Source organism: Passer domesticus, chromosome Z, assembly GCF_036417665.1.
Source record: "Passer domesticus isolate bPasDom1 chromosome Z, bPasDom1.hap1, whole genome shotgun sequence".
Lineage (NCBI taxonomy): Eukaryota > Metazoa > Chordata > Aves > Passeriformes > Passeridae > Passer > Passer domesticus.
The window spans coordinates 78,387,932-78,399,881 of record NC_087512.1 but is presented as its reverse complement, the minus strand read 5'-3'; positions in this window follow the sequence as shown (position 1 = coordinate 78,399,881).

Genomic DNA, 11,950 nt, shown 5'->3' with positions numbered 1-11,950 from the left:
ACGCTTGTGCTGTAATGTAATTTACACCTATTCCCAGGTGGACCAAGCACAGACTTTCTCAGTGCCTCCTCCCACATTGTCTTCACCTTTAAAAGGTCATCTGGATTTCTCCCTTACTCTGCTCTCACAGCCTCAGCTGACAAAATTTCTGGACTCTAAAGTTTGTGGCTGCCTTTGCATCCAAGGAATTTTGCAATCAGTGTGTGTGGAGGAAACAATTTCATGCAATTTTATTGCACGAAAACACAGTGTCCAGGATGATCCTGTGATGATGATGATGATGATGATGATGATGATGATGATGATGATGATGATGCAGTTGCTGTTTCTTTCAAAAGCAGGATGTTTTTTCCCTTCAGCAAAACAAAAAATAGTGGAAAATAGTGCCTGATACCACTCTGTAGGCAAACCCAAGAATATAAATTTTTCAACAACTCATTTGCACAGTGAATTTCCAAAGGTTAAAGGCTATGGGCTCCAATCTCCCCCTTGCCTTTCTCCACACAGCACAGAGATGCTGGCCCAACATCACTTCAGTAGGTGCAGCCCCTTTCACAGCTTGCATGGGAAAGTTTCTTTAAGAAGAGTTTAAAAAAAATAAAAGAACAAAACCAAAAGAAACCAAAAAAAAAACCTTTTGTAAAGGATGTTGTCTTTTCTCCGGAAGTGAAGTGACTAAAGCAACAGGCATCTTGGGCATATTCACCACTCTCCTTGGGACACGTGAGGCTGCTGGAAACTCTGTGTCAGTTACCGCATCCAGCGTGGACAAAATGCCAAGTCATTTGTAAATGCCAGTGTTCTCATCCCTGCTTTAACCATTTACTTGCCCCTCTCTATTCTTCCTTCTTTAGTCAAGCCACTCCACAGCAGGGCTTTTCCTTGCCCTCTCCTTGCTGGCTGCTCTGAGCTCTGTCGGTTTCTCTGGGTCTGGATTGAAGGCACTTGAGTTCATGTTTGGACTCAAGTGTTTATGATTTCTTATCAGTAAAACAGTCTCACAACTGTGAGTATGGCAGCTTTTCATTGGAAGGGACAAAATGGCCAACAATCTCTTGTTACAAGGTGTTTTAAAACTAAACTATCCCATCAAGAACTGACGCCTAGATTGTTTTCCCTTTTCACCCAATAACTGATACCAAAGAGCCCCCAGTGTGGACTTTTCTGCCCAATTACAAAATGCCACCCAAACCCATGAAGAAGAAGAAGAAGCATGAAGAAGAAACCCAGGACAACACCCTGTGCCCTCCATCTTGCTTCCATCCACAACATACTAAGAAAACAAAGCCTAAATTTCTCACCAAGTGATACACCTACACTACTCTCTATAATCTATTTCACACTTTAGTGGATTCTGTTCTATCTTGAAGTCTAGGAAACTTTCTCCATGAATGAGGGTCAAAGTCAGTGCTCTCCTGGGGGTCAGGGGAGAGCAGACAGAGAAATATTCCAGGTGCCCTGGGTTTCCACAGAGCTCCACAGATTCCCTGGGTGCCTCTCCCTCTTCCACTGGTGCTGAGCACAGGGAACCACTCCAGCCCTTTGAGTGAGCCCAAAATCCTCTTGTTGGGGGCAACAAGAAAAGAAACAGCCCAAAACAAACAAAAAAGAAACAGCACAGCTTGTGAGGACGATCCTCCCCACCACCCACCTCATCCAACCTCAGCTGAATCGTCCCTCCAACCCCCTGCATCCATCCCTAGCTGCATCTGACTTTTGGAGGAGTTGAACCCTCAGGGTTGATTTAAGTAGGTGGTGAGAGGGAGGCACTGCCCACTACCAGAACTGTCATCTGTCCATCCATCTGGGAGCAGAGGGCAGTGCAGTGGAGGCACTGAGGCTGACCTGAGCAGCACATGTCCCCTGTCCTGGCTGCAGACCTGGTGCTCCAGACCAGCAGGCCCACATCCACACCCTCCTCTGAACAAAAATGTGTTTTCCTGCATTCATACTGAATGTGGAACTGCTTGGGGAAACTGAAAGCACACAAAAACCTCATGTTTTTCACCTGCTCTCCATGAAACAGCGTCACTTCTGCCCTATAGAGTAAACCAAGGGCTCCTTCACACAACTGGTTTAGGGAAAACAGTGAGAGGCACAAGGCAGCTTCACCTCAAGGTCAGCACTGCCATCACAGATGTGCTCTGAGGGCAGAGGAGGATGATTGCAACACCAGTTATCTCCTTGGACACGTGCAGGAAATGCAGTTTATCTCAGGAAGAGCTAATCACAGGCACAGAGAAGCAGCACCAAGGAGACATCTCCACCTGGATCAGGCCCTGGCAGGCCCAGGAGCCTCGTGGGTGAGGCAACACATGGGCTCCTTCCTTCCACGTGGTTAAAGTAGCACCCTGTGGCTTTCCTCTGGAGACAAACGAGGTGTCACCCATGCAGCAGAGACAGCCTGGATATTTTTGGGAGGGTACCACAGCTCAGGCAAGATGCTGCAGCATTACTGGTTGCAAAGATGGGATGCAGCAGTGTCACCACTCCTTGGAGAGGGAGGAGACCAGTGAAAAGAAGACACAGATCCTCACCAAGGGCTCGTTGTGGGAGTTGGTATCTGATGGAAATGAAAGGCTGTGGTTTCTTGAAATGGGGATAAAATGCCTCCCCCCAGTGCTGTGGGCAGCTGTTAAAAATGAGGGCTTACAGCTCCCGTGCTCATGGGATGAACTGGGAAAAGTGGCTCTTAGAGAAAATACACGCTTTGAAATAATCCCTGACAAGAACAATTTATCTAGAGGATCATAAATTTATCCATGCATACCAGGATGTGCCCTGAGAACGGAATCTGAAACAAACAGCAGCTAAGAGATTAAATCTGCTTCTCAAATACCCTTGCTATGCAAATCTCTCTCTTTCCTCTCTGCCTCTTAGGTGCCCTCCAAATTCAGTTTAAAAGCCCTGGAAATGGGAGTGCCTGACCCAAAGGCAGAGAGGGAGATCAGAGCCCTGACACTTCTGCTGCTGCTCTCCAGAGATGCTGCTGATCCACCAGGCAGCAAACATTTCTGTGATGCTGTAGGCAAGGGCAGATGGAGGCAAGCCTCTTGTTTTGGGGAGGGGATTAAAGCGATGTTTCTATTTCTCATTTACTGCTGGAGCAGTGGTCCATCACCAAGGCTGGCCTCAGGATACCAGCGGGTATGAGAAACCTTGTTTGGTTTCTAAACCAGTGCCTTAATGTCTACAGCAGCCTGGAAGCAGCACAAATAATCCCATCCTGGCTTGGAAGGGAGAGAGCTCTTGCATGCAACACTGAATGAACGTCCCAGAGAAGCAGTGACCAGTGATTCACTTTGAGTAATGCTGACTCACTGTCAAGGTACTTTCCATGCACACACGCACACGCTGGGAGAGTAAGCGAGAATAAATGCCTGATCTCAGGAAAGTTCAAACTAAATATTGTTCTAACCTTTCACTATACCCAGAGAGAAAAATCAGTCTCCTTTTTATGGGGAGAGACTGTTTGGCAGAGCAGCCAAAACCAGTTGTTTTTGTTTTCACAGGAGTTTCAAGTCCAGAGATAACTGCTAAAGACAAGTTTTTAGGGTGTGTGGGGCAGGCCACAAAATTGCAAGTGCTTAAAGCTTGGAGTACACGTAAACAAAGGCTTCCAAATGCTGCAGGGTCTCACATGCACGTCTGCCTTGGGCAGGGGGACTAAGCTGAGTGCAATGGCAAAGGCTGGCAGCAGCATCTGCAAACCTCTGGGAACACTGGAGGTACTTCAGAGACTGAATCCCCCTGGCTGATTCTGTTCTAACCCTCCTACAAAACATGTCCTCAGTGAAATCTTCCCCCTCCATGAAGTGCATGTACTGGGATGGAGGAGCATTAGACAATGCCCTCATATTTCTGTTTCCCCTTGCTGGTGTCTAGATCTGTCCCAGCCAGGGCTCTGCTCAGCTCCTATTGTTACTCATCCAGACTGCAGCCTTGCCAATCATTTTTTACCTTTTTTTCCTTCAATCCCCTGAAATTTTACACACAGACACTCTGCTATTTGGGTGCCCACCTCATGGCCACGGCAGTGACACAGCTTTTTGTGCCACACAAAGTCTTGCTGTCCCAACACAGAGCACTCCTTGGAAATGCTTTGTGGGCCTGGGAGACATCTTTGGCCAGCTCACCAGACTTGTGGGCTCTCTGTGCTGCTGCTGAGCAGGTCTGAACTCCTGCTGCCTGTGCCATCACTGCCAAAGCCGACAGGAAGTGATGGGATATTCCCTTCGGCTCCCTGGCAGGATCAGGCTGCACGCAGAACGAGTGCCACTGCTTTGTAGAACATCCTCACAGATGCCTCCATGGTTTTTGGGGGTGTGGTGGGCATTGGTGAGGTGGTGCAGCCTCTTTTTCCTGTGTTTCACTAACCCAAATTTAATTTGTGGTGGATTAAAAAGACTGAGAGAGCAGAAGCAACACCTCAGGGCTCCCCAGTTTGGGCACTGAGCTGCGCCAAGCTGGTCTCAGGAAAGTGCTGGGAGGCTGATGAGATGGGACAAGAGGCACCATTTATGGCTAGGAAGAAACCAGCAAGATTGGAGGCAAGAGTCATGAGACTAAACACCCCTTAGAGGGCTCATTTAGAAGCACATTTTTCCCCACAGTGTCCTGCAGTGCCCTTCCTGCATCCACAGGCAATATATCTGGTCAGAGATAATGCACCAGCCCATGCACCTGCAGGGGAACAGAGTGAATCCCAGCAGTCCTCCACTGTCCAAGAGGCTGCAGAGATGCCTGGAGCTAAGCACAGGCACTGCCTGCCAAGGGGGAGGATGTGGAACACCTGCTCCAAGTCAGGAGCCAGCAGGCTCTTCATTAATTTAATCAGATAGCAACAAATAATGCCAGCTATAATAATGAGAAAGAGTGGTTCCAGACTATTGGTATCAAAACAGATCCAAGCTGCTGATACACAAAAACTGCCCCACTCCCCTCCCTGTCCCTGATTTTGTTGTGAAACTTCTTCACTGCCACGTGTTATTAAGCAGCTTTCCACCTCCAGCTCCACATAGCATCCAAAATGTGATTGCTAGCATTTTTCTTTCTCCCCTTTTCTAAAGAAAAGTCAGTGACAGCGGTCTGGCATCGCACCAGGGAAACTGAGGCATGAGAATTGTGGAGGGCAGCAGGGGCCATGCTGACCTCACCTGTGTCCCCACAGAGTGGCACAGGCTGGCTGTCACCCCCTCAGGATGGCTCGAGGTAGGCAATAACCAAACTGTGGATGAGGATGGATCACCAGAACTCTGTTTGCCCTCTCTCAGGGCAGCTGTCCCCAGCAGGACTCTGCCCAAACTTGTGCCCAGCAGCCAGCTGCTGCCAGAGGAACAAAAGGTGTCACCAACCCTCAGCAGGGACAGAGGGAGATTTCTGTGTTTGGGGCAGCAGAGGTGTGAACATGCTTTGTGGAGTTGTTTGTGGAGTTGACCCAGCAGTTTCAGTAGGGATGCAGTGTCCAGAAACCACCCTGCTCCCACCAGCCCAACCTGAAGGTAGCCAAAAACCTGCAGCCCACATTCTGCACCTCACCAGCAGCCAGCAAACCCAGCTGGACATCCCCAGGGTGGTGAGGTCTCCCCAGGATGCAGCACTGACCCCAGCAGCACTGTCAGATCCTGCAGCCTGGGGGAAGCTGGGGTGGCTGGGTCTGGCTCCAAAGCACTGCTGGTGCTGGATGAGCAGGGAATTTCTCACCCTAAGCAGGAGCAGCAGGCTTGATACTCCAGTGGGTGGCTTGGTAAGGCGAAGGTTTTGTCAAGGAATTTGCAGAGGTCCTTCTTTGGAAAGAATGTGCAGCGCCTGAGTTCCCTGCAGATAATTTGGCTCAGAAGGCACCTTCTGTGCTGGATTGTGCTTCTCAGCCCATTCCCTCTGTGCTTTTGGCCTTTTCTGCAAAGATAAACAGCAATTCAACTGGTCACCCTTCTGGGAAGTGACGATTTTGCGGTGCTCATGGTTACCTCTGACACTGTGGCAGGACTGAGCAGTCCCGCACACCCAGGATCCCTGCAGGATCGTGCAGATCCAGTGTCAGAGATACCTGCAGCTACAGAGAAAGGAAAACTCATATATGCATAATTTTTTCAGGCACCATCGACAGGACGAGGCAAAACAGCTTTGAAAACATTTACTCATGTTTCCAGCCACTCCCAATACTGGAAACATCACCAATGATAAATAATATCTTTTAATCAACCTTGATTTTTTCTCATTCTTCAGTACAAATCCAGCCAAACTGTTATCACATTACAAATGTCTGTGTACTTTTGACATTTATTTCTCCTCCCTTTATTTATTTTTTTTTTTTTCACTTGGTGTTTTGCCTGCTTTGAAGGACTTGAGGAAGAGCACTGACACTTCCCAAGAAATCCATCATTAAAGATTTCCACACAGACATCTTGTTTCAGGGCACTGGGCTACATCAATATCACATCTTGTCAACACCTGTCCTGCTCAGAATTTGAGTTTCCAATTGTCTTGTTCTTGGGTGACTGCTGCTGTTCCCTCTCAGTATCAGCAGAGGGGTGAGAAAGGGAAATTCTCACTCAACCACTGAGCTGAGAACTGAAAGAGATCATATTTAATACACAGCCTTCTCTCCACTGCAAGAGTGACCACATCACTCAGAAATCCCTTGGACCCCCACTCTAAGTGGGAATGCTCTCTGATTTTCTAATTACATTTGTACACACAAACAAACAAACAAACAAACTGGAAACAATAAAGTCCTTTTCAGTACAGTTGGACTTTTCATTGTTTAGAAAAATCTTTGAAACTGTCCTTCTGGTTTTAGATCTTAAGCACCTCATATGTGTCTCCAACACAATGACCTCTTCCATGCAGGGTTTTTAGGCAATTCTTTCAACATTTATCTCTGTCCAAATACCCAAAGATTGTTAGGATACAACCCTAATATTGGATAGGTTTTAAATACCAGTTATCTGCAGGGTAAGGAAGGGAGGGCAAGGAGAGAATCCTTTGACACATTCATGGTGACTGCCAGGGGAAGGATCCCTTGAATTTCATTTTTGTATTAGGGGTGGCTGCAATTGTGAACCACTGACCAGAGGAGCAGGGAGATGGTTAAGGTTGATTTGGACACCCTGTCAGTAGCAGCTTTTTTTTTTTGGCCACCATGTCAGTAGAAGCTTTTACACTGACCCATCTTTTTCCTCCAGGAAAACGTCACACCCATTCAGTGGACCAGCTTCACAACAGCAAAAAGAGAGAACCCACCTCTTCTCCCCCACCAAAAAAAAAACCTTCACAAGACCAACCCATTCACCTGGTGGCCATCCATTCACCTCCTTGTGACCATCAGCTGTGGTCACCTGAAGTAACTCCAGCCTGAGGGCAATGCCCAAGCTCCCTCAGGGGATGATTTCCACCACAGCTCTGGCTGCATCCCTGTAGTCCCTGCTGGTTTCCAGCATATTCACAGAGAACAACTGGAATTTTGGCATCCTTTCCTGCAGGGCATATGTTTGGCAGGGATTGGCCTCCTTAAATGCTAGATTGAGATATGCTGAGCACAACTTTCCATGACTTCAGAGACAGCTGTTTCACTATAAGGCACAGAAATCAAGTTTAAGCTTTCTAATTCCCCTACAAAGCCAAGATTTTAAGTAAAAAGGCAGGCTGGAAAGCATGGGAAGTGATTTCACTGTTTGTTGAATGAGTTGTTCAACCCTTCAGCTCAAGGGGAAAGCACTGAAGTTGAAAACATAGCACAGGTCTGTTTTACAGGTGAATCTCTGGTAATGTATAAATGACACAAGCTGGTCATTTATAACTCATGGTCCTCTGTGCTGAAAGATTTTCCCCCATCTGAAATCCCCTAATAACTGTGCTAAACAGAATGACTGTGATGTGTGCACTGCCCCAGGCTAGGACTTGCCCAAAGACATGAGCTGCCCATGATCAGGATCTCCACATCTCCCCTGCAGATCTGCAAGTCTGTCTTGTTGCTCAGAGAAAGCTGAGAAAAGTGCCAGGTAATATTTCTGAGCAAAGGCTGCTAAAGGACTTTCAGAACAATGCCATGGCCAAGTTCCCCTTGTGACTTCAGCAGCCAAACTTCATAGAATCAGAGAGTGGTTTGGGTTGGAAGGAACTTTAAATCTCTTCTCTTTCCAACCCCCTGCTATGGGCAGGAGCACCTTCCACTATCCCAAATTGCTCCAAGCCCTGTCCAACCTGGCCTGGGTTGCTTCTAAGATTGGGGCAGCCACAGCTGCTCTGGACAGCCTGTGCCAAGGCCTCCTCACCCTCACAGGGAAGAATTTTTTCCTAATACATGAAGCAGGTAATCCAAACCTAGTATCTCTCAGCTTGCAGCTGTCCTGTCACTCATGTAAAAGTCTCTCTCCATCTTTCCTGCAGGGTCTCTTCAAGCACTGGAAGGCTGCAATCACCCTGAAGCTTTCTTCTTCTCCAGCCTGAACAACCCCAGCTCTCCCATCTTTTCCTGCCAGCAGAGCTGCTCCGTCCTCTGCCCGTCCTGGAGCCTCCTCTGGCCTGGCTGCAGCAGCTCCAGCTCCTTCCTGGGCTGGGGATCCCAGATTTGAGGATTTCAGCTGCCTGACCAACGTGTCAGAGACACAGTACCCCTTCAGCCAGGGAGCCCAGTACCACCAGGGAATTCCTCTGTGTCCTTCAGGGAAGTCAGAATCTCACTGTCTGCATTTTGCCTCGTCCTTCCTTTCTCACCTCTCACCCTTCCTGCCCCCAAATGTTTGTTGCCAACTCATTTTTAAGCCTTCAGCTTGACTCTGGTGAAAGCAGCTGTTTTGGCTAAGGGATTTTTTTTCATCTTATTTCTTCCCCCATCCCACTGAAGTGAAGGAAAGATAAGCAGGGTAGGGGTCCAGCAGCCAGCCAAGGTGAGTAGTGGTATTTGTAAGTTTCCTTGGACTGTTTACTTAAGGAAATGAAAATATTAATTCAGAACTATTCAAATTCTTTTTATCTGTATTTCATACTTTGGCAATGTTTTCCTCCTTTTCTGTACAAGCCTTTTTATTCTGGTTGACTGCACTTATATTCAGAGAAAATTATTATTTGATGAAAGACAAATGCAAATGTCTTAAATGCTTTGGTGATAAGCATGCAGTTTTTCCTTTCTTCTTTTGTAGGCTGGCAAAATAGAAAAAGCCAGTGCAGATTTGGCACTTTTCCCAAAAGAGATACTTCTGGTTTTGTCAAGAATGCTCAGAATGCTTAGATCAAATCATTCATCCTTTTTTTTTTTCAATAAATGCTTCTCAACTGTACACCAGCCATGAGCTGTGCCTCTGCTAAAATAAGTCCAAAAATATTACCCAGGTCGTGCATATGAAATATAAAACCCAATTCATGCCTGCAAGAGCTACCCAGGCAGTTGACTGACCACTTGAACATCAAGATGTGTGTTGCCACTTGAGCAATTGAGAACTTATATTAGAAAGTGAAACATCTCTCCAAGTGCCAGTTAACTACATTTTCTAGGCTCTAGAAGTATTCCTCTTCAGATTGTATGAACTGAATGCTTCCAGGACTTCCAGTTCAAACAAACCCTCACTGGAATATGAGGACTGAATGTGTCTCAGCCAATATTTTTCTTCATTAAGTAAGATTTATTATTTATTTTAAGACAGCTCTGTGCCTACACAGAGGTTAAGTATGGTTGTAAAGCAGAAATTTTGTTTCCTTAGTTTCCAGTGTTTGGAGGTTTTTTTTCGAAATATGTTTCCTTTTCTTTTATATAATGAAATATTAAATCTCTTCAGCTACTTTTTAGCAGTTCTAATAATTTCAAATATAATTTTCCTATTATATTTTAGAGAACCTTCCACAGTCCTGCAAAGCACTGCCTTTAATTGATGTACAGGGTATCTTGTAGGAAATTTTTTTTGTCTCAGAGCATTACCAGACTTCTCTTCAAGGGCTGAGTAGTGCTCCTTTTTCGTGCTGCAGCATGAAAATGCCTTTCCCTCACATTCAGTGGGTCAAACTTGATTAACCCTTTAACACTTACACTAACAGCAACAAAAATTCCAGTTGATCCAGTGATAATAATTCCAAAAATCCACGCGTTTGCATGGAGTGAAAAGCCTCTACCCCAGTTATAAAACCATGGAGAATTCCCCATTTTGTGCTATTTCCATTGGTGCAGACACCAGTTTGGTTGGCAGGGTTGGAGTGGTCAGGGAGCCGAGGAGCAGAGGCACAACTGGCTGTGCCTCCATCTGCTGTATGTGACAAAACAGGGGCTGTCAGAGCAGCAGTGCCAAGGGCAGATCTGAGCTGTGACCCAGCCTGTTGCCAATCACAGGGCTCCAAAAACAGGGATGTTGCAATTGGTGGGAGGGGGAGATGGGTGAAGAGCTTGGCAGGGCTTCAGCCTGCTCCTAGGCCTGGTAAGGACAAAGAGTTTCCACAGCACAGTGGTTTTTGTCAAGCGGCAGGCTTGGGTTTCTTGTTAAAAAAGTCAATCTCCTGACCCAAGTGTCCTTCTTGGGAATGCAGGTTCATCAGTAAGACGTGGCCTGAGCTGTGAGCTTCATGCTAAAAAAATTTGATGGCTTCCATCTGAAGGTTTGATGCTTCAGTTATGAAGATCTCTTTAATTAGATGAGATTCGTTTCATTAGCTCTGCTTTCAGAATATAAGAGTTTAACAGCAGGGACTGATTATTCCTTTCAGTGCAATGTAGATTTTTTTTTTTAAATTTTTTTACGATCCAGTTGGGAAATACTTTTGGGAAACACTTGTTCAAAACAAAACAAGACAAAAAGAAGGATTTTTCTAAGCCAAGAAATAATACTCCTAAAAAAATATTTTGGCTAGAAACAGTTATGTAGGGGTGGTACAAATGATGTACCTTTGTTGCTGGTCTGAATTCAGGACGATGAAAAGTGCAACAAATTGAAATCACTTGACACCACGGGGTAATTCAGATGTGAACACAACAAGGGGCTATCTGAACACACCCTCACTTATTTCCCCCCATCTGTGCTTCCCTTCTCCATCAGCCAGACTCCAAGCCCCTTTGAACTGAGGGCAAACTTTCCAGATCCTGTGAGCTTGTTTGCCCATTCAACAGGTTGAAATGAAAACAGGCAGAGGAAGAAGGGCGAAGACAGCAAACCCCCAGACCTGTGCTGATAATTTGAGACACCATTCTTTATTATGGAAAAAAAAAAAAAAGAAAAACAAAACAGAATAAAACAAAACAAAAAACCAAACACACAAAAAATCCCAAAACAAACAAAAACAAAACAAAAAAAAAAGCCAGCACACACCTTTTTCTGAAAGACCTTGCTATGAGAAGTTCTGGTGTGACACTCCAAACACTCCAGGTAAATAAATATTAAGTCTCCAGAAATGAGCACGATCCAACGCAGCTGCCAGGGCAGAGCTGATTCCCACTGCTGGTGTTTTCCCCTTGTTCATCCAAGGTGACTTTGAAGAGCAGAAGATGCATCTCCCACTTTCTCCAGGGTCTTACCTGCTCACTTGGGGCTTAGATCAGGAAGGGAAGCCCTGCAGCTGGGGAAATGCCAGGGGAAGGAGGCACTGAGCACTGCAGGGATGGGCTGCCCCACCTGGGAATAGAGCTGGGAGTGGGGACCAGCAGGAGTCTCCTGGGCAGCACAGATTTAATTTGTTTTGCTCATTTGTTTTGCAAAGTGTGGCTCATCAGGTGAGCAGGGGACAGGTGGGACACTGAGCAGCCACACCTGTCCCTGGCACAGACCTTCCAGCAATATCAGCATGTCAGCTTCTAACTTCATAGTCCTGGCTGGGGAGAAAGGATTCCTGCTCAAGGCTTTTAAAAAGCTTCTCTTCTTTTAAAAATGTCCTCTTCTTTTAAAGGCAGCCTCCAGCAGATTTCAGCTTTGCAGCCAAAGGCTTACACAGCCCTAAATGTGCTCACAGGACCTTGCTGTCACCAAAGAGT